Source organism: Acipenser ruthenus, chromosome 46 (assembly GCF_902713425.1).
Source record: "Acipenser ruthenus chromosome 46, fAciRut3.2 maternal haplotype, whole genome shotgun sequence".
Taxonomy (NCBI): domain Eukaryota; kingdom Metazoa; phylum Chordata; class Actinopteri; order Acipenseriformes; family Acipenseridae; genus Acipenser; species Acipenser ruthenus.
This window is the reverse complement of record NC_081234.1, coordinates 2,652,975-2,676,294: the sequence shown is the minus strand read 5'-3', so window position 1 is coordinate 2,676,294 and position 23,320 is coordinate 2,652,975. Positions and strand designations below refer to the sequence as shown.

General features: G+C 39.0%; 1 protein-coding gene across 2 annotated transcripts in view; it reads left to right on the top strand.

Moving 5' to 3' along the window:
* The first annotated feature begins 13,532 nt into the window (after window positions 1-13,532).
* The window catches only part of vsig8b (V-set and immunoglobulin domain containing 8b), a 54,060-nt gene continuing 44,272 nt past the window's right edge, over window positions 13,533-23,320 (top strand). Inside the window, exon 1 of one of the 2 annotated variants that reach the window (XM_059013642.1) lies at window positions 13,533-13,664. The gene's annotated coding sequence lies outside the window, so the exon portion shown is untranslated. The remainder of the gene's footprint in view (window positions 13,665-23,320) is intronic. The other variant, XM_059013643.1, reaches the window with a different exon arrangement.

The following is a 23,320-nucleotide window of genomic DNA, read 5'->3' as shown; positions in this document are numbered from 1 at the left end:
ACAACTAGAGTTGCTAGCAACTATAAAGGCTTCCAAGCACTTATCGTACTATTGAAATTTAAGCGCATTGGTTATTCAAGATAAACGTTACCATCACAACTGTGCTAATTGTGTCCTCTTGTCAAATTTTGTGCGTTTTGGTGCAGCCGATAAGAAGTTATAGGCAGTTTTATAGCCAGTTGCGTATGTTGATGATGTCATGCATCACATTTGACCTTTAGGAGAGGTCAGAGGTCACGGGCAATGACATTTTTACATAGACTTCCTATACATGTTCCATTATAACTATGACCCTATAGGCATTCTGGATGGAGTTAATATTTCAACGTAAATTCCAATATGGCTGCCGCGCCGTGTGAGCAATCTGTTTCAATCTTCAGCAGTTATTACTTTCCAATGGTCTGTGCAATCGTGTTGACATTGAAGAGCATAAGTGCAATGGTGTTCTTGTTATGGGTTGCAAAAGTTTTTTTACAGTTATCAATATGGTCGCCAAACCATGTGACCAAAATGTGTCATTCATATCACCATTACTTCACGTGACTCTCTATGATGATATAAAGTTTCATCACTGTAGTGAATTGCACCTTGGATTTATGCACGAATGTATGAAATTAGAGTCATCATGATGGCTGCCACACCATGTGACCAAAGGCCGCCATATTGACCACGTCACAACATCCCATAGTCTTCTACATCCATGTCAAATTTCGTGCGTTTTGGTGCAGCTGACAAGAAGTTATAGGCAGTTTTATAGCCAGTTGCGTATGCTGATGATGTCATGCATCACGTTTGACCTTTAGGAGAGGTCAGAGATCACGGGCGATGACATTTTTTCATAGAGCACATATGACTTCCTATACGTGTTCCATTACAACTATGAACCTGTCGGCACGCCCTAGAAGTTAAAATTTCAACGTAAATTCCAATATGGCTGCCGCGCCGTCTGAGCAATCGGTTTCAAACTTCAGCAGTTATTACTTTCCAATGGTCTGTACAATTGTGTTGACATTGAAGAGCATAAGTGCAATGGTGTTCTTGTTCTGGGTTGTTAAAGTTTTTTTACAGTTATCAATATGGCCGCCAAACCATGTGACCAATGTGTGTCATTTTCATATCACCAGTACTTTACGTGAGTCTCTACCGTCATATAAAGTTTCATGACTGTAGTGTATTGCACCATGGATTTATGGATGAATGTATGAAAATAGAGCCGTCGTGAAACGGTTATTTGCGCACCACGGCAATGTTGTGCAACGAAAAAGTGTGGATTTTACAAATGGTAGAAAGAACCTGGTCATGAACATGCGTGCCAATTTAGGTGTTGATTGATGTTGCGGTTTAAGACAAGAAGATTGTTGAATATTTGGCGCCAATCCAGCGTAGCGGGCAAAATAATTGTATGTTTTAATAAAATATGTTTTTTATAGGCCATTGCTGCACTATCTGCGGCCATTGTCATAGTTCCACCTTAAGTTGTTTTTAACAGCAAGAGTTTTGAAAAATTCCCAAAATTTCCACAGGATCCAAGATGGCGGTCGAACCATGTGACTTTTTAATTTGGGACACCAGTTTGGTAGTCCAGCCATAGGCATCTGCTTACGTATGCATTTTCATAACTCTGCGATGTTGTTTGGGAAGAAAAATAATAAAAAAAATAATAACTAGAGTTGCAAGCAACTTTACAGCTTATAAGCAGTTATCGTGAAATTTTAGCGGTTTGGTTATTATAAATGAAGCGTTATCACAACTGTGATAACTGTGTCAATTTTGGCACACATATTGCAATTATTGGTTAGTAGGCAATTTAAATTTATTTGGATGCACACAATTCTAAATAGTATGCAGTCATATAGACTTTGAAAATAATGCATATAAGAGGCTAACATTCTTCTAAAGTCTAGATCGCTCTTTGTTTGAGTTTGTGTGTGTGAGCGTGTGATGCCCTATTCCTAATTTTGCAATGTAAAATAAAGTCTACAGCATGTATTGGTTTTTGTATATTTTAATGGCACTATCATTTAATGTGCATTTTTTTAAAGCAATAGATAGGGATAATAGTGTAACGATTGACTATCAGGGGTGCTTGGCAAAATACACAATTCACCATATGTAATTGTCAGCAAACCGCTACTAGGACATAACATGTGCACGATTCATGAGTAACGCCACTCGAATCCTCTGCAGACGAATTATAAACAGGACAGAGCAGAGAAGAAGCTGGAACAGAACCCAGAGAGACAGTAGAAATGGAGCATTTATTGTGCTCTGCAGGTAAATCAACCTTTTGGAGAGTTGGCTCAAATACAGAACAAATTATTTCATAATAAATCACATCCAAAGTTATATGATAGCACTCAATAGTTAACTTGATCAACTGATTATAGTTTGCACATGAATAGTAATTATTGCACATCGATAGTAGCCCAGTTATATTGCACACCTTAAAAACCCTTTGCGGTCCATTTATTCAGCGTCTCAGGCGTGTCAGGTCCAATTTATTTTCACACGCGCAGTTTATTTTAGACACGCTGTTTAAAGGTATTTTTTTCACAGTAAAACAGGTTTAAAAGGCTCTGCATATCAACAGGACACTCAGTACTGCATCTCCAGCACTACACCACTTCTTGTTCGCTATATTTTTAGAAAAACTCAATAATAGTACATACCGATAAATCATCTCGATCACTCGTTTTATCACCAAACGTCTCAATAATGCGATCCAAGTCATTATTTTATTACTATAACATCTAAAAAAAGCTCTGCAAATGTCTGTGATATTCTTTGAGCGCTGGATGCGGAAGCAGCTATCTTGTTTGTTTATGTCCGTGTCATCTATGTGGTGTCGGGGCAATCAGTATTCATGAGAAACACCCCTTTTTTTGGCTTCTCTCAGCTCCTATCAGTCTCACTCGGCCATTGAATAGTTTTCTCGGCTTTTTCCGGAGAAAAAACGACCCGAGACCTCTTTTTTGCGTCTTTTTGATGATGTCGGACAGAGTCCGACATAGGACCGCAAATGGTTAATCATGTATATTACACATAAGCTAGTTATATTGCACACCTTGGTTAATCATGTATATTGTGATCAGTTAAAAAAAAAAAAAAAGACCTCCATACGTCTTAAATACACTGACTGCTTCGTTGCCACCTATTGAGGATTTGCGATTGTGGTTTTTATCAGTTTAGTCTTATTTATAACTATGAATGTAGTTATGAAATAAAATTAAAAAAAAATAACAGAAGCCATATCAGTAAGTATTTTTGTCAGTACAGTATACCCATTCACTTGAATTCCGTATGTAGATACTACTGAATCAGAGCCGATTTGTCTGTAAACGCAGCCCTATTAATACACCTTAATATAATTAAAATAAACGGTAGTACGTAACTGACATCTGCCGTATATTAACATTCTGGCTAAATTATATTCATGGTAGCTTTAATAAAACGAATTTGTTCATAAGTTTTACAAACTGCGTATAATTTATCTCGAGACTGAATTTTCCCAATAATACAATAAAAGGTTAACAAACACTTTGCTCACATATTGCTGAAATATAAACTAAACAAATCACAAACACAATACAGCACAGGTCCTTTAATGTCAGGCTGGGCAGCAGCTTTGACGGTCCCTTTAAGTTTGGTTTTTGTTGTCTTTCTTTTATTTCTGCTCTCCATTGTCGCTGTCGTTCCTGCTCTAAACACCCCGAACAGTGTGTGTGTGTCTGTGTCTGTGTCTGTGTCTGTCTGTTAATAACCGTGCAATCTTTTTTTTTCGAGTTTTTTTTTTTTGCTTCTGTTGTTTGGTGCAGTAGCGTTTATACATGTTATTGGTTCGATTGGTTGTGGTTTATAAATAATAGTGCCTTTTTTCTAATAGTGTGCGTGTGTCTTAATAACCGTGCAATCTTTTTTTCGAGTTTTTTTTTGGCTTCTGTTATTTAGGTGCAGTAGCGTTGAAAAATAAATACATTGGTTTACAGTACATTCGTGTACAATCCGAGAAGTCATTTTTTCTAATAGTGTGTATGTTTGTCTCTGTGAATAACCGTGCAATTTTTTTTTTCCGATTTTTTTTTCCCGGCTTCTGTGTTTAGGTGCAGTGGCATTTAAAAATAAAATAAATAAATCGGTTTACAGTACATTCGTGTACAATTCGACCGAGAATATCGTATTAAACATACTTTATATATCGAGATGAATAGAGTAAACGAACAGCATTACGGCTGAGAAGCTGGTAAAATCGAATTATACTAAAATGTCAGTTTTTTGGGGGTGATTCTCCATGAATAATTATGCGATCTTTACAGTTACAACGTTATTTTATAGAGCAAGCGATTGTGAAGCGTTCTGTCTATACATTTGATTACTCCGTCCGTCCGTCCCCGTCCCTTCTCACATGCATCTTTTAATTGGATTACACACGCGGTTTCGTTTCAACAGATTCAGGATTTGTGACTGTGTTTGACAACAGTTCAGTCGTAAAAATAATTATATAACGATTTTTAAGCAAACTTGTAAAGCTGATGTTGTATGAATGTTTTTTTTTGTTTAGATTGTCTTCTGGTTTAAAAAGCATAGTGCAGGTTATTTTTTTATTTTTTCGCGTGGATGCAGCTGCAACAGTAGTTTACAGTATGTGTCTTTATATACTGTATACTGTGTGTACGTGTGAATTAATATCATCCTTTCCACTGTAATTAAGTTACATGAGTTAGTGAAACGGTTCTTGACAGACACCTCCGTGTCAAATTCTGTGCATTTCGGTGCAGCGTAGGCAGTTTTATAGCCAGTTGCATATGTTGATGATGTCATGCAACGTGGACACCATGATTTTCACAGTAGCAACTTCCCTTGAACAAGCGTAACAGATGATCATACTGAGATGTTTTATTCCAATTTTTGTTTCAATCAAATCAGCGGTTTCAGAGAAGATGTTTGAATTTTGATAATTTCATATTTTTATGTCATTAAATCGATGTGGTTGCCAAACCACAGAACCAATCAGCTTCATATTAACAGTTAATCATGGACTATCCCTCAGCATGTATAGCAATTTTCAGAACTCTGCAGTAAGCGGTTTCCGATAAATAGGCGTTTTAACAAATTCCACAAAATCCAATATGGCTGCCAAACTGTGTGACTTGTGCAAGTTTGGACACCTGACCTGTTATCTGCACATAGCCACCTACCTACACACCCGATTTCATAAGCCTGTGATGAGGTCTCGGAAGAAAGAAATAATAATAATCCTAACAGAAAAATAAATAGGCTTCCCCAGCCTATGGCTTGGAAGCCTAATAATAATAACTAGAGTTGCAAGCAACTTTACGGCTTCCAAGCAGCTAGCGTGAAATTTTAAGTGCATTGGTTGTTATGATGAAACGTTATCATCACAAATCATTTTGGACACAGCTGACTGTCAATTTTGGCAAAAATAAGGGAATCACTGGTTAAATGATCAATGCTGAAATGTCAATGTCATATGTAAACTTATGGAAACTATAATAAGATCCAAAATGGAAAATTACCTATATGGTAATAATATCCTGGGAGACAGCCAGCATGGTTTTAGGAAAGGGAGATCGTGTCTAACTAACCTACTTGACTTTTTTGAGGATGCAACATTGAAAATGGATAACTGCAAAGCATACGACATGGTCTATTTAGATTTCCAGAACGCTTTTGACAAAGTCCTGCATAAAAGATTAATTCTCAAACTGAACGCAGTAGGGATTCAAGGAAATGCATGCACATGGATTAGGGAGTGGTTAACAGGTAGAAAACAGAAAGTACTGATTAGAGGAGAAACCTCAAAATGGAGTGAGGTAACCAGTGGTGTACCACAGGGATCAGTATTAGGTCCTCTCCTATTCCTAATTTACATTAATGATTTAGATTCTAGTATAGTAAGCAAACTCGTTAAATTTGCAGACGACACAAAAATAGGAAGAGTGGCAAACACTGTTGAAGCAGCAAAGGTCATTCAAAATTATCTAGACAGCATTCAGAATTGGGCAGACACATGGCAAATTAAATTTAATAGAGAAAAATGTAAAGTATTGCATGCGGGCAATAAAAATGTGCATTATAAATATCATATGGGAGATAGTGAAATTGAAGAAGGGAACTATGAAAAAGACCTAGGAGTTTATGTTGACTCAGAAATGTCTTCATGTAGACAATGTGGGGAAGCTATAAAAAAGGCTAAGAAGATGCTCGGATATATTGTGAGAAGTGTTGAATTTAAATCAAGGGAAGTAATGTTAAAACTCTACAATGCATTAGTAAGACCTCACCTAGAATATTGTGTTCAGTTCTGGTCACCTCGTTACAAAAAGGATATTGCTGCTCTAGAAAGAGTGCAAAGAAGAGCAACCAGAATTATCCCGGGTTTAAAAGGCATGTCGTATGCAGACAGGCTAAAAGAATTGAATCTATTCAGTCTTGAACAAAGAAGACTACGCGGCGATCTGATTCAAACATTCAAAATCCTAAAAGGTATAGACAATGTCAACCCGGGGGACTTCTTTGACTTGAAAAAAGAAAAAAGGACCAGGGGTCATAAATGGAGATTAGATAAAGGGGCATTCAGAACAGAAAATAGGAGGCACTTTTTTACACAGAGAATTGTGAGGGTCTGGAACCAACTCCCCAGTAATGTTGTTGAAGCTGACACCCTGGGATCCTTCAAGAAGCTGCTTGATGAGATTCTGGGATGAATAAGCTACTAACAACCAAACGAGCAAGATGGGCTGAATGGCCTCCTCTCGTTTGTAAACTTTCTTATGTTCTTATGTTCTTATGTCATTGGCCCACAGCAGCCATGTTTTGTACTGTAGCAACTTCCCTTGAACAACCGTAAAAGATAATCTTACTTAGATCATTTATGCTCATTTTGGCTTCAAATCAGAACTCTGCATGTTATATAACAACTATCTGTAGTCAATAAGAAATTGAGAACTTTTACAGCCAGCTTTAAATTTGACCTTTAGCAGAACTTAACCATACTATATTTATTACACATTACACTACTATACACTACTTGCATTACCTATAGTGCTCATATAAACACACCAGTTTTGTAAAACAAAAGTCACTTCTAATAAAATTACAAACATACAAACTTTGCAATTCTGTTCAATCCTCAACATAATCAAACCCAATTTATATCAACACACATCCTATATTAAATAATAAAACAAACACTTTATATATTACCGTTACAATTGTATTTCATAGAGCAAGCGATTCTGAAGAGTTTTGTGGATACTTTTTGTTACCTAAAATGACCTATATTATTAATTATAAAAGTCAGTCAATCGAAATCGCTGAAGCGTACAGGTGGAAAGTGTGGACGTGAAATGTGTATGTTTTCTCTGCGGATCACGTTGAGCTGCTAAACAGCAATTAAATAATTACAGTGTTTTAGAGAATATTTATAGTAAAATGTCAGTTTTTTGGGAGGATTCGCTGTGAATAGCTGTGCGATCTTCTGTACAATTCTATTTGATAGAGCAAGCGAATACTACTGTGTGTGAGCATGTGTGCAGTTGTGTGAAGCCAGCATTTCCACGAGGATGTTTTCAAGTAAGCAAATAACATTACACAGGTTTTTTTTTTTTCTTCAAGGGTTTACTGTTGAATTGCAACTGAATCGGACCTGATTTATCTCTAAACACAGCACTATAAATACAGCTTAATATAATTAAAATAAACGGTAGAATGTAAGTGACACCTGCCATATATTAACATTCTAACAAAATTATACTCATGGTAGCTTTAATAAAACAAATTTGTTCATAAGTATTACAAACCGCGTATAACTTTTGTCTCAAGACTTTGAATATTGCCAATAGGTTTTTTTTTGTTTTGTTTTTTCGCGTGGATGCAGCTGCAACAGTTCTTAAAATAATGTTTTACTGTGTTTTAAGTTACATGAGTTAGTAAAACTGTTCTCGCACCAGCGAAAAATGTCTGCTTTCAAGAAATATTTTTCCAAGACTGTACTCACGTTTCTGTGGCAGCAGCTGCCCATAGAGGTGTGAATGTATCATTTCAGGGTAAAATATGGGCAAACTGGCATGTCACCCTTATTGATTAGCTCATGGCGGTCATGTTTGTTGATGTAGGAACTTTTCCTGACTAATTTTTTTAGAGGACAGCACAAAGATAACGTATAACCAAGATTCACATCAATCAGCCAAAGGGCTCATGAGGAGTTCTTGTTTAAGCGTTTCACGCAAAATCCAACATAGCTGCCACACCATGTGACCGATCCATTTTTCCTTAAGTAGAATCAATCGTGGACATGAGCGCACTATGTACGACATTTTTCACAGCTGTACTATTTACCGTTCATGAGAAGAATTTTGAATATTGTACAAACTTTTCATTAAATCCAAAATGACTGCCACACCATGTGACCAAAGGCCGCCATATTGACCATGACACAACATCCTCAACATCCATGTCAAATTTTGTGTGTTTTGGTGCAGCCGATAAGAAGTTATACGCAGTTTTATAGCCAGTTGCGTATGTTGATGATGTCATGCAGCATGGACGCCATGATTTTCACAGTAGAAACTTCCCTTGAACAAGCGTAACAGATGACCATACTGAGATGTTTTATTCCAATTTTTGTTTCAATCGGATAAGCGGTTTCAGAGCAGAAGATGTTTCAATTTTGATGATTTTATATTTTTATGGTAATTTTATGACATTAATCAATGTGGTTGCCAAACCAGAGAACCAATCAGCTTCATATTAACAACAGTTAATCATGCACTATCCATCAACATGTATAGCAATTTTCAGAACTCTGCAATAAGTGATTTCCAATACATAGGAGTTTTAACAAATTCCGCAAAATCCAATATGGCTGCCAAACCATGTGACTTGCGCAAATTTGCTGAATATCACCGACTATCATCCATAGGCATCTACCAGTGTAACGAATTTCGTGAGTTTTTAAGCATGTTTTGGCAGAATAATAATAATAATAATAATAATAATAATAATAATAATAATCCTAACAAAAACAATAGGCTTCCCCAGCCTACGTCTTGGAAGCCTAATAAACATAACAATAACAATAGGCTTCCCAGCCTTTGGCTTGGAACCCTAATAATAAACACAGCAATAACAATAGGCTTCCCAGCCTAATTATCCCGTGTTTAAAAGGCATGTCGTATGCAGACAGGCTAAAAGAATTTAATCTATTCAGTCTTGAACAAAGATGACTATGCGGGGATCTGATTCAAGCATTCAAAATCCTTAAAGGTATAGACAATGTCGACCCAGGGGACTTTTTTTTTTACCTGAAAAAAGAACCAAGGACCAGGGGTCACAAATGGAGATTAGATAAAGGGGCATTCAGAACAGAAAATAGGAGGCACTTTTTTACACAGAGAATTGTGAGGGTCTGGAACCAACTCCCCAGTAATGTTGTTGAAGCTGACACCCTGGGATCCTTCAAGAAGATGCTTGATGAGATCCTGGAATCAACAAGCTACTAACAACCAAACGAGCAAGATGGGCTGAATGGCCTCCTCTCGTTTGTATTATTATTATTATTATTATTATTATTATTATTATTATTATTATTTATTTCTCAGCAGACGCCCTTATCCAGGGCGACTTACAATCGTAATCAAATACATTTCAAGTGTTACAGTAGAAGTAATACAATAAGAGCAAGATAAATACAATGACTTTGGTTCAAGTAAGTACAAGTGTGACAAAATACAATTCAATGATACAGCAGATAACAGTGACAGTGATAGTTACATCAAGATATGATTAAATACAAAATACTACAGATTAAACACTTGGCAGATTACAGTACAGGATTAAATGCAATAAAATAGGGGGCAGATAAGAGCAAATAAAGTGCATTTAAGGAAGGGTGATAGTGTCCCAGGGGTAAAACTGAGGAGATCTACAGGTGCTGTCTGAAGAGGTGAGTCTTAAGGAGGCGCCAGAATGTGGTCAGGGACTGGGCGGTCCTGACATCTGTAAGAAGGTCATTCCAGCACTGCGGAGTGAGAGTGGAGATGGAGCGGGCTCTGGAAGCAGGGGAGTGTAGAGGAGGTAGAGCCAGTCTTCTAGTGCAGGCGGAGTGGAGAGGTCTAGTGGGGGTGTAGGGAGAGATGAGGGTCTGGAGGTCAAGGCATCTGTAGGCTAGTACAAGAGTCTTGAACTTGATGCGAGCGGTGATCGGTAGCCAGTGGAGTGAGCGGAGTAGTGGAGTTGCATGGGAGATGCGAGGCAGAGAGAACACCAGGTGGGCAGCGGAGTTCTGGATGAGCTGGAGCGGACGGGTGGCGGACGCAGGGAGGCCAGCCAGGAGGGAGTTGCAGTAGACTAGGCAGGAGAGTACCAAGGCCTGGACCAGGAGCTGGGTGGCGTAGTTGGTGAGGAAGGGTCGGATTCTTCGGATGTTGCTCAGGAAGAATCGGCAAGTGCGTGCCAGAGTGGAGATGTGCTGGGAATAAGAGAGGCAGGGGTCCAGGGTGACTCCGAGGTTCTTAGTGGAGGAAGAGGGAGAGAGTGTGGTAGATTCCAGAGGAACAGAGATAGAGAGATCAGAGGAAGGGGAAGAGGAGGGAAAGAAAAGGAGGTCAGATTTAGAGAGGTTGAGTTTGAGGCGATGCGAGTGCATCCAGGAGGAAATAGCAGACAGACAGGTAGAGATACGGGAGGAGATGGTGGAGTCAGAGGTGGGGAAGGAGAGGAAAATCTGAGCATCATCAGCATAGAAATGGTATGAGAAACCATAGGATGCGATGAGGGGGCCCACGGAGCGGGTGTAGAGAGCGAACAGGAGAGGACCCAAGACTGACCCTTGGGGGACTCCTGTTAAGAGAGGGTGAGGTGTGGAGGTTGCTCCATGCCAGGTTACCTGGTAAGTGCGGTTGGAGAGGTAGGAGGAGAACCAGGCCAGAGCAGTGCCAGAGATCCCCATGTCAGTGAGAGATGATAGTAGAATAAGTAGAATAGAGTGATCGACAGTGTCAAAGGCAGCAAAGAGGTCGAGGAGAATTAGGACAGAGGAGAGAGAGGCAGCTTGGGCAGACTTAAGTGAGTTGGTGACAGACAGGAGGGCGGTTTCAGTGGAGTGAGCAGAGCGGAAGCCAGATTGGAGAGGGTCGAGCAGAGAGTGGTTGGACAGGAAAGCGGAGAGCTGGCGGTGTACAGTCTGCTCGAGGGTTTTGGAGAGGAAGGGTAGGAGGGAGACAGGACGGCAGCTCTGGAGGGAGGTGGGGTCGAGGGTAGGTTTTTTGAGGAGGGGAGTGATAGAGGCTTTTGTGAAGGCAGAGGGAAAGAGACCAGAAAGTAGAGAGGTGTTGAGAAGGGAGGAGATGAAGGGAAGTAGAGCAGGAGCTTGAAAGAGGTGAGTGGGGAGGGGGTCCAGGGCACACGTGGTGGGTTTGTGACCCTGGAGCAGGGAGGAGAGGTCAGAGTCTGAGAGGGGCAAGAAGGTGGAGAAGGAGGGTGAGTTAGTAGGGGATGCAGTGGGTGTAGGGGTTGGAGCAGGAGGGGGAGCGGGGGAGGGAGAGGTGTTAAAGATTTGCAGATATCTGAGATTTTAGAAAAGAAGAAGGAGGCAAAGTCATCTGGGGAGATAGAGGAGGGAGGAGAAGGTAGAGAATAATTTACGTGGGTTGTTAGTGGAGGCTTGGATTACAGATTGGAAATAAGTACATTTAGCAGAGGAGAGAGTAGAGGAGAGTGCGGTAAAGGTCTAGGGCAGCAGGGAGTTCTCTTTCATTTCTTTTAAGCAGATCGCAGTGTGACTCTTGCCGAGTGGAGCGCAGAGGAGAGCCAGGGATGGGGAGGGGAGGGGCGAGCAGGTCGGGAGGTGAGGGGACAGAGGGAGTTGAGGGAGGAGAAGAGGGTGGAGGTAGCAGAGTCTACGGAGAGTTGTGAAAAGGAGTCGATAGGAGGGAGGTGAGAGAGAGCAGTGGAGGCAAGGACAGAGGGGGAGAGAGAGCGGAGGTTACAGCGAGAGGTGACAGTGGGGGTAGGAGGAGCAGGGAGAGGAGGGAGAGACATAGAAAAAGATGAAATAGTGATCAGAGAAGTCCAGGGGGGTGACAGAGAGGGTGGAGGGGCAGCAGGCCCTGGTAAAGGTGAGGTCCAGTTGACGGCCAGCTTTGTGGGTAGGAGGGGATGGAGAGAGACAGAAGTCGAAGGAGTGAAGGAGAGGGAGGAATCCAGCAGAGTGGCTGGGGTTGGAGAGATGGATGTTGAAGTCACCTAACAGGACAGTTGGGGTAGACAGAGAGGGGAGGGAGGAGAGTAGAAAGTCAAGTTCATCCAGAAAGGGAGCGAGGGGCCCAGGGGGGCGGTACAGTACAATGAGCAGGAGTTGACAGGGAGAGGTTAGTTGGACTGCATGAAATTCAAAGGTATTAACAGAGAGTGAGGAGAGATCTGAGGGGACAGAAAAGAGTAGGGAGGGAGAGAGGAGAAGACCAGTCCCACCTCCCCATCCAGTGAGACGCGGGGTATGGGACAGGACGTAGAGAGAGGATAGGGCAGCAGGAGTTACAGTGTTATCAGGGGACAGACAGGTTTCAGTGAGAGCAAGGAAATCGAGAGAGAGGTGGGAGGCAAAGGCAGAGATGAAATCAGCTTTGTTAGCAGAAGAGTGACAGTTCCAGAGTGCACCAGAGAGTGTGCGGGAGGGGGGGGGGGGGGGGGGGTAGAATAAACTTTCTTATGTTCTTATGTTCTTAGTGCTGCTGCTGGTAGAAATGCCTAAAGTGGATTGTTGGCCTCTGAAGCACAGAGCCTCCTGTTGGTCTGGAATCTGTATATTATATTAATATAAAGAGAAAAAAAGAGAAAATAAAACAATTGTAAAATTACTTACAAAAATAGTCGAACAAAATACTGTACAGCTGTACCATACATACAACTATAGCTCTCATTGCGCTAGAACAGCTTCTTTTGTTTAAGCACCCAAGCAGAAAACAACAACTACCATTAAAACGGGATATCTTTGGCAAATAATTTTTAAAACCTTCTTTTTTACCCTTCAACAGAGCTAACTGGACTCTAGTAGTCGATATAAATCAGTAAAATTTGTAGATTATAAAGACATTGCTAAATATATTTACAAAATATAGCGACACAAAATACAACTGTAATATTAATTTTTGAAGACCATTTGTTTGTGCATCTTTTGGCAAACTAAGTTAATTAATAACAACTGTCTTTCGTCGCGGCTTGGTTGCACAGTGGAAAAGAAGCATTGGATACAGCTTTAATATGAATGTATCTGACTACAGCACTATTATTGAGCATCGACAACATGGCTAAGTAACTCATTCCATTCTCTCACCACTCTCTGTGAAGGAAGACAAAGAAAGATAGGGACAGAGACAAAAACACAGAGAGAAGGGGGGGTCAGAGAGACAACAGGCAAACAGAAAGACACACACACAAGAGGAAGAACAAAGACAAGGTAGATAGGAAAAGCTAGAATGAGAGGGAGGTAGACAGAAGAGAAAAGAAAAGGCTGAGCAGGTAAGATGGTAGGGAGGAACCAGGGAGTGCCAGTTACACACCTGTCTCCAACAGTCTGTGAAGGAGCAGGAAGGATTGTCACTCTGCTGGTTTTAGCTACTCAAGCTACTCCTGGTACTAGTTCGGTGAGTTTCTAATCTGCACATTTCTAATTTATAGGTATTTTGTTTGTATTCCAGTGTTTGTTTATGTATGGAAAGTGTTGGTTTGATGTGAGGTTTGTGTTTTATTTATGAGTTATTGTGTATATTTTGTTTTTCAGTGTATTGGTGCTGTGACCCACAATGTGGGTGATTTAAACGGGATACTACTCACTGTTTTGGTGTATATACACATAAATGTGTGTGTAATGCACCATTTAGGTATAATTGGTATTTTGCTTTAAAAAGTGTTTCAAAAGTAACACACTAAGGGGTAGGTGCAAGTATTGGCGCAGTGCAAATAATTGCAGATGCAAAATTCAGATTGCTTTGCGGCCAGCAATTCTTTTGTACTGTGCCCTATATAAATTGAAGAGCAATGCAAATTACTCAACACGCACAAATGATGTCCGTTAACTAGTTAGAGACCAAGGTGACATTCATTTAAATGTATTTCTCTGTACAATCACAGTGGATCTAATATAAATATTAAAACAATTATTTTAAGGTAAAATCTTGTGATGGAAAGTACTGGTTTGATGTGAGGTTTGTGTTTTGTTTATGAGAGTTGTTGTGTATTTTTCATGTGTTTTTCAGTGTATTGGTGCTGTGACCCCCAATGTGAGTGATTTCCATGGGATACTACTCACTGTTTTGGTGTATGTACTAGGGCTGTCAAGCCATTAAAAAAATGAATTGAGATTAATCTCACAATTAAAAAAATGAATATTAGTTAATCTTGGTTTTAATTGCATATTTAATTGATACAATTACTGCATCCATCTCATTTTTTTGTTTTATTACGGATGCTATTATTATTGAAAAATCTTCTTATTACCTATAAGTCCTTACATGGTATTAGTCCTTATCTTCAAGATCTGTTAACCCAATTGTCCCTGGTCGTTCCCTGAGATTGGAAAATTCTAATCTTTAAAATTAGTTTGAACTCTGCCGTATATGTGTGTGTGTGTGTGTGTGTGTGTGTGTCATATATATATATATATATATATATATATATATATATATATATATATATATATATATATATATATATATACAGACGTGAATATATACAGTATATATATATGTGTGAAATTTATATTGGATTATTAGGCTTCCAGCTGGCTTGGGAAGCTTATTGTTATTTTAAAGATTTATATATATTTATTGTATTTCTTGTTCTTATTGTATGACTTATATTGTAACACTTGAATGTATTTGTATTTGCTTGCGATTGTAAGTCGCCCTGGATAAGGGCGTCTGCTAAGAAATAAATAATAATAATAATAATAATAATTTATTTATTTTAATTTTATTTTTTTATTTTTTTTATTATTGTGTTTTTTCTTCCCAAAACTTTAAACTGCTCCTGTTCGCACGCGGTGTAACCAATCAACATGGAACTTGTTGTTTTGTTCTCAAATTTAAAACTGCTTCAGTTGAAAAAATGGTTTATTTGATTAACTGACAAGCATCAACCCTGTGTCAATACAATTGACTTTTTCAAAAATGGTGTCTGTGCGTAAACCAATATGACCACCTGACGCATTTCTTTAAAAACCTTTCAAAAAATCTTCGGTCAAATGTAAAACCAGCTTATAACTCCTTACAAAGTGCAGATAGGTTAATGGTTACTATGGAACAATATATGAAAGTATATGTGCTCTGTCCAAAAATGACCTTGCCTGTGACCTTTGACCTCTCCTTAAGATAAAATGTAAAACTAGCTTATAACTCCTTACAGAGTGTATATAGGTTAATGGTTACTATAGAACACAGATAGGAACCCATATATGCTCTATCCAAAAACCACCTTGCCTGTGACCTTTGATCTCTGCAAGGTCAAATATAAAACTAGCTTATAACTCCTTACAGTGTGTAGATAGGGTCATGGTTACTATGGTGCTTAAAGTTATAAAGCACTTGTGCTGCAATGCTACAGCTTGCCAAAATTTCCGACTGCTACTGAGCTTGGAAGCCGTAAACCTGCCTGGCAGTTCTAGTTATTATTATTCTGCCAAGTTTTGAAATGTCTAAAATCAATACTGTTACACGAAAACTCACACGATGGTAGAGGCCAGTGGGAAGTTGTGCCAGCACAAAAATGAAGGTCATAGGTCAGTGAGGAGAGACGGGGAGAGGAAAGGGAGGAGAGGAGAAAGGGAGAGAGAGAGAGAGAGAGAGAGGAGAGGGGGAGGAGAGGGGGAGGAGAGAGGAAAGAGGGGAGAGGAGAGAGAGGGAGGAGAGGGGGAGGGGAGGAGAGGAGGGAGGAGGAGAGAGGAGGGGTGGAGAGAGATGTGGAGGGGAGAAGGGTGGGGTAGGATATAGGATAGGATAGGCAGCAGTGTGGAGTAGTGGTTAGGGCTCTGGACTCTTGACCGGAGGGTCGTGGGTTCAATCCTGGGGACACTGCTGCTGTACCCTTGAGCAAGGTACTTTACCTAGATTGCTCCAGTAAAAACCCAACTGTATAAATGGTTAATTGTATGTAAAAATAATGTGATATCTTGTAACAATTGTAAGTCGCCCTGGATAAGGGCGTCTGCTAAGAAATATATAATAATAATAATAATAACATGGCTTGGCGGCCATATTGGATTTGTTAAGAATTTTGATCAATTAAAAAAATCTTCTCCAAAACCATTTAGATAGAGATGTGAAACTTGGGGCACAGACTACCCTATATTTAGATTTGTTCAAGAGAAGTCGATTGATCACATGGTTCGGCAGCCATATTGGATTTGTTAAAAAAATTGAATGTCTTCTTCTCTGAAACCGTTCTGATGATTGAAGCGAAACTTTGCATACATAGCCTTGGCAAGGTTGTCTATCAAGTTTGTTCAAGACAAATCACTACATAAAAAAACATGGCCGCCGCAAATCAATCAAATTTCAGCTATGGTCAATTTGCACATATTTACATATATTGCAGTATTTATCTAAGGTAGAATGCAGTAATCTTGGGATTACTGCTACCACTTTGCCACAAGCACACATTAATTCCCATAGGCCTCTACTACTCTGAAGATACTCATGAATCTGCAGAGTAGTAGAGGCCTATGGGAATTAATGTATGCTTGTGGCAAAGTGGTAGCAGTAATCCCAAGAACAAACAGACAACAAAGTACGGGTGAAATGGTTAATTTAATGATTATTAATCCAATGGTCTGATGACAGCCAGCAAATAATAATGAACTGGCAATACACAACAATGTGTATTGAACAGTAATCAAAAGGGTTGGTGTCCCGTAAATAAGCACAGTACTAACACACACAATTAGACACACACACGATCACAAGTCCAATATGGAGTGTGGAGTAGTGGTTAGGGCTCTGGACTCCTGACCAGAGGGTCGTGGGTTCAATCCCCGGTGAGGGACACTGCTGTTGTACCCTTGAGCAAGGTACTTTACCTAGATTGCTCCAGTAAAAACCCAACTGTTTAAATGGGTAATTGTATGTAAAAATAATGTGATATCTGTATAATGTGAAATAATGTGATATCTTGTAACAATTGTAAGTCGCCCTGGATAAGGTCGTCTGCTAAGAAATAAATAATAAATATACATGCTAGTCTTGTGAACAAGTGCTGATAACAATGTTAATCATGACTGTAGTGCAGTGTTGATCCGGTTTTGTGCTGGCCCTTGGCGACAGCTCTGGATTCGCGTTTAGCCGTCTAGTGCTATATAACAAAAACACAGACAGTTACTAAACAGACACGAACAAACAAACAAAACACTCACAAATATTTTTCAGTACACTTTCTCTGCGTCTCACATGGTCCTTCCAGTCTCTCAATAAAACCCAAGCGAAGGAAAAGATTTACAATTCTCCGGCCCCTTTCATGCAATCATGCATGACCCCTTGGTAAACGATTACAGCTGACTCTATTGCCTGCAGCTGCTACCTCGTTTACCTTCTGGGTCAATACGTTCCTGCAGCGGAGCCCTGTCTTTTTCCAGGCTGACTGACTTTCCGACCCAGGAAATGAACTGTCAGGCCAACCTGTCCAAAGCCTTTCCCTTTCGCTACTTAGCGTCCTCACAGGTCGGGAGGGAGATTTACAACCAGAACTCATATTTCTGTCACATAGCTCCATTAAAAAATTAACTTGATCTTGACCTTTGACCTCTCATTAAGGTCAAATGTAAAACTAGCTTTTAACTCCTTACAGAGTGTAGATACGGTCATGGTTACTATGGAACATATATAGTAAACCACATGGGCTCTATCCAACTGCATTAATGGCCATAGTGGATTTGTCAAAAATATTAAAACAACTCTGAAACCATTTTACCAATTGAAGTGAAACTTTGCATAGTTAACCTCAGGGATGTTGTCTTTGAAGTTTGTTAAAAGTAAAGCTGCATCAAAAAACATGGAGGCCACGAGCAAATCATATTTCAGCCTATATTGTACTATTAAATCTATGGTACAGTATAGTATAGGGCAGCAGTGTGGAGTAGTGGTTAGGGCTCTGGACTCTTGACTGGAGGGTTGTGGGTTCAATCCCAGGTGGGGGACACTACTGCTGTACTCTTGAGTAAGGTGCTTTACCTAGATTTCTCAAGGAAAAACCCAATTGTATAAATGGATAATTGTATGTAAAAATAATGTGATATCTTGTAACAATTGTAAGTAGCCCTGGATAAGGGTGTCTGCTTAGAAATAAATAATAATAATAGCACAAAGACTAGTAGATGCCAATGGGTTACTATGCCACATAAGAACATAAGAACATAAGAAAGTTTACAAACGAGAGGAGGCCATTCGGCCCATCTTGCTCGTTTGGTTGTTAGTAGTTTATTGATCCCAGAATCTCATCAAGCAGCTTCTTGATGGATCCCAGGGTGTCAGCTTCAACAACGTTACTGGGGAGTTGGTTGCCACATGTGAAATATGGTCATAGGTCACATGGTCTGGAGCTTGGAACCTGGTTATTGCTGCTTGCAGCTATATTTATTATTATTATTATTATTATTATTATTATTATTATTATTATTATTATTAAAAAAAACAACAACCTGTTTCTAGATTAATATCGTTTACCCTTATTGTTATATATTTGTTTACACAGAATTATACAGAAAAATTCCAGCATTTGTTGTTAAATTGTTTGAATCAGGTTGAGATGAACTGCTAAATTTTCAGGTCCCGATAGTGTATAGATGTAACAAGCAGCCTTTAACATCTGCCAATTGTAAGGTTCCAGATTTAATAAAAAACTAAATTGTTGCTCCAAATTCACATATATAGAAATTCTAGTATAAAAAAATGTGTTTGACAGTGTAGAAAGCTTAGGTAACGTTGAGTTCTAATATCTTAAAAAAAAAAACAAAAAAAAAACATTCACTTTAGTACTTTGTGAGTATTATATTTACTTTCAGCAATTGTATTACCATTAACTCATTAAGTGCAACAAAATAACCAGAAATAATCTTAACAGACTTTGAAACATTATTTTATATTTATAATAATAATAATAATAATAATAAACTTTATTTTGTATAGCGCCCTTAAAAACAATCATCTCAGAGCGCTTCACAATTAATAGTACAGCAATAAAATAAAAAGATTATACATAAAAAAGCACAAGGAAATAAAACAATCATAAATATCATAAAAACTCCTTTCTAAAAATCTTTAAATTAGCTTTAAAAACACTCAGAGAAGCTGAGTCCCTATTTGTAGTTTTCCTCTCAAAACCAAACATTATCAGACTCCATCTTGGCAAAACAGCCCTGGCTTGTGATGAACAGCATAAAAAAAAAAAAAACCTGGACATTCAAATCAACAAACAATCAAATTTCATTAACGTCACAGTTTTTGTATAAATCATAGATGTGATCATGACAACAAAAAAATGCAACGTTCAAACGCTCTGTTTTTTTGTTGAAAAACAAAACGACAGCTGCACAAAAAAAACAATCCCAAAATGCAACAACATGTGGAGAAAAATATAAAAGAACAGCAATCTGTAAAGCCAATGCATAAAAATAACCAGTTTGATTTCACCACACGTTATTGATGAGTTTGTCAGTCAGCATGGTTTTAGGAAAGGGAGACCGTGTCTAACTAACCTGCTTGATTTTTTTGAGGATATACGTTAATGACTTAGATTCTGGTATAGTAAGCAAACTTCTTAAATTTACAGACGACACAAAAATACAGAAAGTACTGATTAGAGAAGAAACCTCAAAATGGAGCGAGGTAACCAGTGGTGTACCACAGGGATCAGTATTTGGTCCTCTGCTATTCCTAATCTACATCAATGATTTAGATTCTGGTATAGTAAGCAAACTTGTTAAATTTGCAGATGACACAAAATAATAGGAGTGGCAAACACTGATGCAGCAGCAAAGGTCATTCAAAATGATCTAGACAGCATTCAGATCTGGGCAGACACATGGCAAATGACATTTAATAGAGAAAAGTGTAAGGTACTGCACGCAGGCAATAAAAATGTGCATTATAAATACCATATAGGAGATACTGAAATTGAAGAAGGATTCTATGAAAAAGACCTAAGAGTTTATGTTGACTCAGAAATGTCTTCCTCTAGGTGGGAAGCTATAAAAAAAGGCCAACAAAATGCTCTGATATATAGTGAAAAGTGTTGAATTTAAATCAAAGGAAGTAATGTTAAACTTTACAATGCCTCATTAAGACCTCATAAGACCTCATCTAGAATATTGTATTCAGTTCTGGTCACCTTGCTACAATAAGGATATTGCTGCTCTAGAAAGAGTGCAAGAAAAGCGACCAGATTTATTCTGGGTTTAAAAGGCATGTCGTATGCAGACAGGCTTAAAATAAACAAATCCCCTGGGCCGGATGAGATCCTCCCAATAGTACTCAAAGAAATGAAAGACGTTATTTACAAACCGCTAACCAAGATCATGCAACAGTCTCTTGACACAGGGCTTGTACAGACAGACTGGAAAATTGCAAATGTAATACCGATCCAGAAAAAGGGAGACAAAGGCTTAAAAGGCATGTCGTATGCAGACAGGCTCAAAGAATTGAATCTATTCAGTCTTGAACAAAGAAGACTATGTGGGGATCTGATTCAAGCATTCAAAATTCTAAAAGGTATTGACAATGTCGACCCAATGGACTTTTTCGATGTGAAAAAAGAAACAAGGACCAGGGGTCACAAGTGGAGATTAGATAAAGGAGCATTCAGAACAGAAAATAGGAGGCACTTTTTTACACAGAGAATTGTGAGGGTCTGGGATCCTTCAAGAAGCTGCTTGATTAGATTCTGGGATCAATAAGCTTAACAACCAAACAAGCAAGAAAGGCCTCCTTTTATTTGTAAACTTTCTTATGTTCTTATGTAATCTAAGCGTGGAGTCAATCTTCTTAGCCTGGTTGTTGACACAGAGACATGCTATTGAAATCTGCTGCAGTCAGACAAGTTGCTTGAACTGTGTAAAGTGCTTATTCCAGATTAATACATTTCCTCGGCCCAACAAAGCTAGAACCATAAAGCTTGCTAATACACTGAAATCAATCTGACTCTACTGCTTAACACTAGAAGCCCCGCGGCAGTCATTTTGGCGGTTTTTGGTTTTAAAATGCAATTTTCTCCAATCGTGTAACACATATGGGGCTGCGCGTTCGTGTACCTTTCTGTCCGTATGAATTAAATATTCTCACAAAGCTTGAAACGCGGGAGTGCAGAAATAAAGGAGATATATTACATTATACCTAAAAGCCCCGGGAGCAGTCACATTGACGGCCACACAGAAAACAATTGTATTGTGATTATACAGGTATTCTACTTTATTATATTTATTTACTAGTCAGCAATGTTTTTAGCTGTAATTAGATTAGTCTCTCTCTGCCTGAGTGAATGACTAACAGTCTATTGTTTTTCAATTAGCCTTGTGAAAGGCTGGCATCTGCTTGCCAGCTGCACTGCTTTGGTCAGTCAATTAGCATTGGGACTAGTGAAAATAAATACCAGAGACCGTGGAGTTTTATAACACAAGAAAATATGAAATTGATGTTTGGATCAGATGGCACGGAAGTATGCTGGCTCCTGACGGTGGCCTGTCAGGTGTATTGGACCTAGCAGCCATCAACTCCTGGGTACTTTACAAAGAATGCACGGAGAAGAATTTACCAAGGAGAGAATATATTTTACAGTTAGCACAGGAACTTCGCAAGAAGCATTTGGAACAGAGGGAGACTGCCAAGCGTGTACCCACAGCTGAAGCTGGCAACCCTGCTGAGAGCCGCAAGAGACGCCAATGCCAGGTTGGCAAGTGCAATAAAAATAAATAAAATAAAACTTCAAACAGCTGTGCCCTGTGCAGAAAGGCAGCGTGGAGAAGTACATTACCTGTGTTGATTGTGAACTCAAGGTAAAGGAATACCATTTTGTCGAAAAAAAAGAAAAATAAATTAGACTTTTTTACAACTTATTGTGCTGTGCGCTTCTGTAAAACGTTTGCTTCTAAGTTTATTTATCTACGTTGTTCAGTTGCTTTTGTGCATCTGATAATAAACCAATTGCTGTTGAAAGTTTAAAAATGTATTACAATCGTTTCAGTTTTATAAATATGTATGTTGTAAGCCGATGTCTGTTCAGATGTTTATTTACTTACTGTGCCGAGAAAAAGTTTGTCAACCCCAATGATAATTATGGAAATTCCATAGTTTTACCATGATAGCCTTCTTGAATCAAAACCAGTCTTTTCTTAAATATCCAGTAGGGTTTATATTTACCAATTCTATGTCTTTTGAAACAAAACGATGTATGAATTAGACAGACAATGAGTAATTAAGAAAAGGTAAGTGAACCCCTGGTTTTATCAGCTCAATTAAGGGGATAATTAGATAATTAGGTGTTTAAACAATTAGGTGGATCTTCAGGGGTGAGTTTGGGAGGCCCCACCCTATATAAAGATCAGAAACTTTGTGAGTTTGGTCTTCACCACACAGGTGTGTGGAAACACGTCATGCCACGATCAAAAGAAATCTCAGAGGACCTCAGAAAAACAGTTATTGATGCTCATCAGTCTAGAAAGGGTTACAAAACAATTTCTAAGGATTTGGGGCTCCACCAATCCACTGTCAGACAGATAGTCTACAAATGGAGAAAGTTCAAGACCACAGTCACTCAAACCAGGAGCAGTCGTCTTACCAAAAACTTTCCAAAAACAAACTGGAAAATCATCAAGGAAGTCACAAAGAACCCCAGAGTAACATCCAAGGATCTGCAGGCCATTCTCGTGCGAAAACCAAACACTGTATTCAAACAGAAGAACCTTATCCCAACCATCAAACATGGTGGTGGGAGTGTGATGGTTTGGGGCTGCTTTGCTGCCTCAGGACCTGGACGGCTTGCCATCATTGACACAACCATGAATTCTGCATTGTATCAGAAGATTCTAGAGAAGAATGTCAGGCCATCCATCCATGAGCTGAAGCTGAACCGAAAGCAAGACAATGATCCTAAACATACAAGCAGATCTACAAAAGAATGGCTGCAGAAGAAGACATTCTGCATTTTAGAATGGCCTAGTCAAAGTCCGGACCTAAACTACATTGAAATGTTGTGGCAGGACCATGCAAGGAAGTCCATGCAAGGAAGCCCTCAAATGTCACCGAGTTGAAGCAGTTCTGTA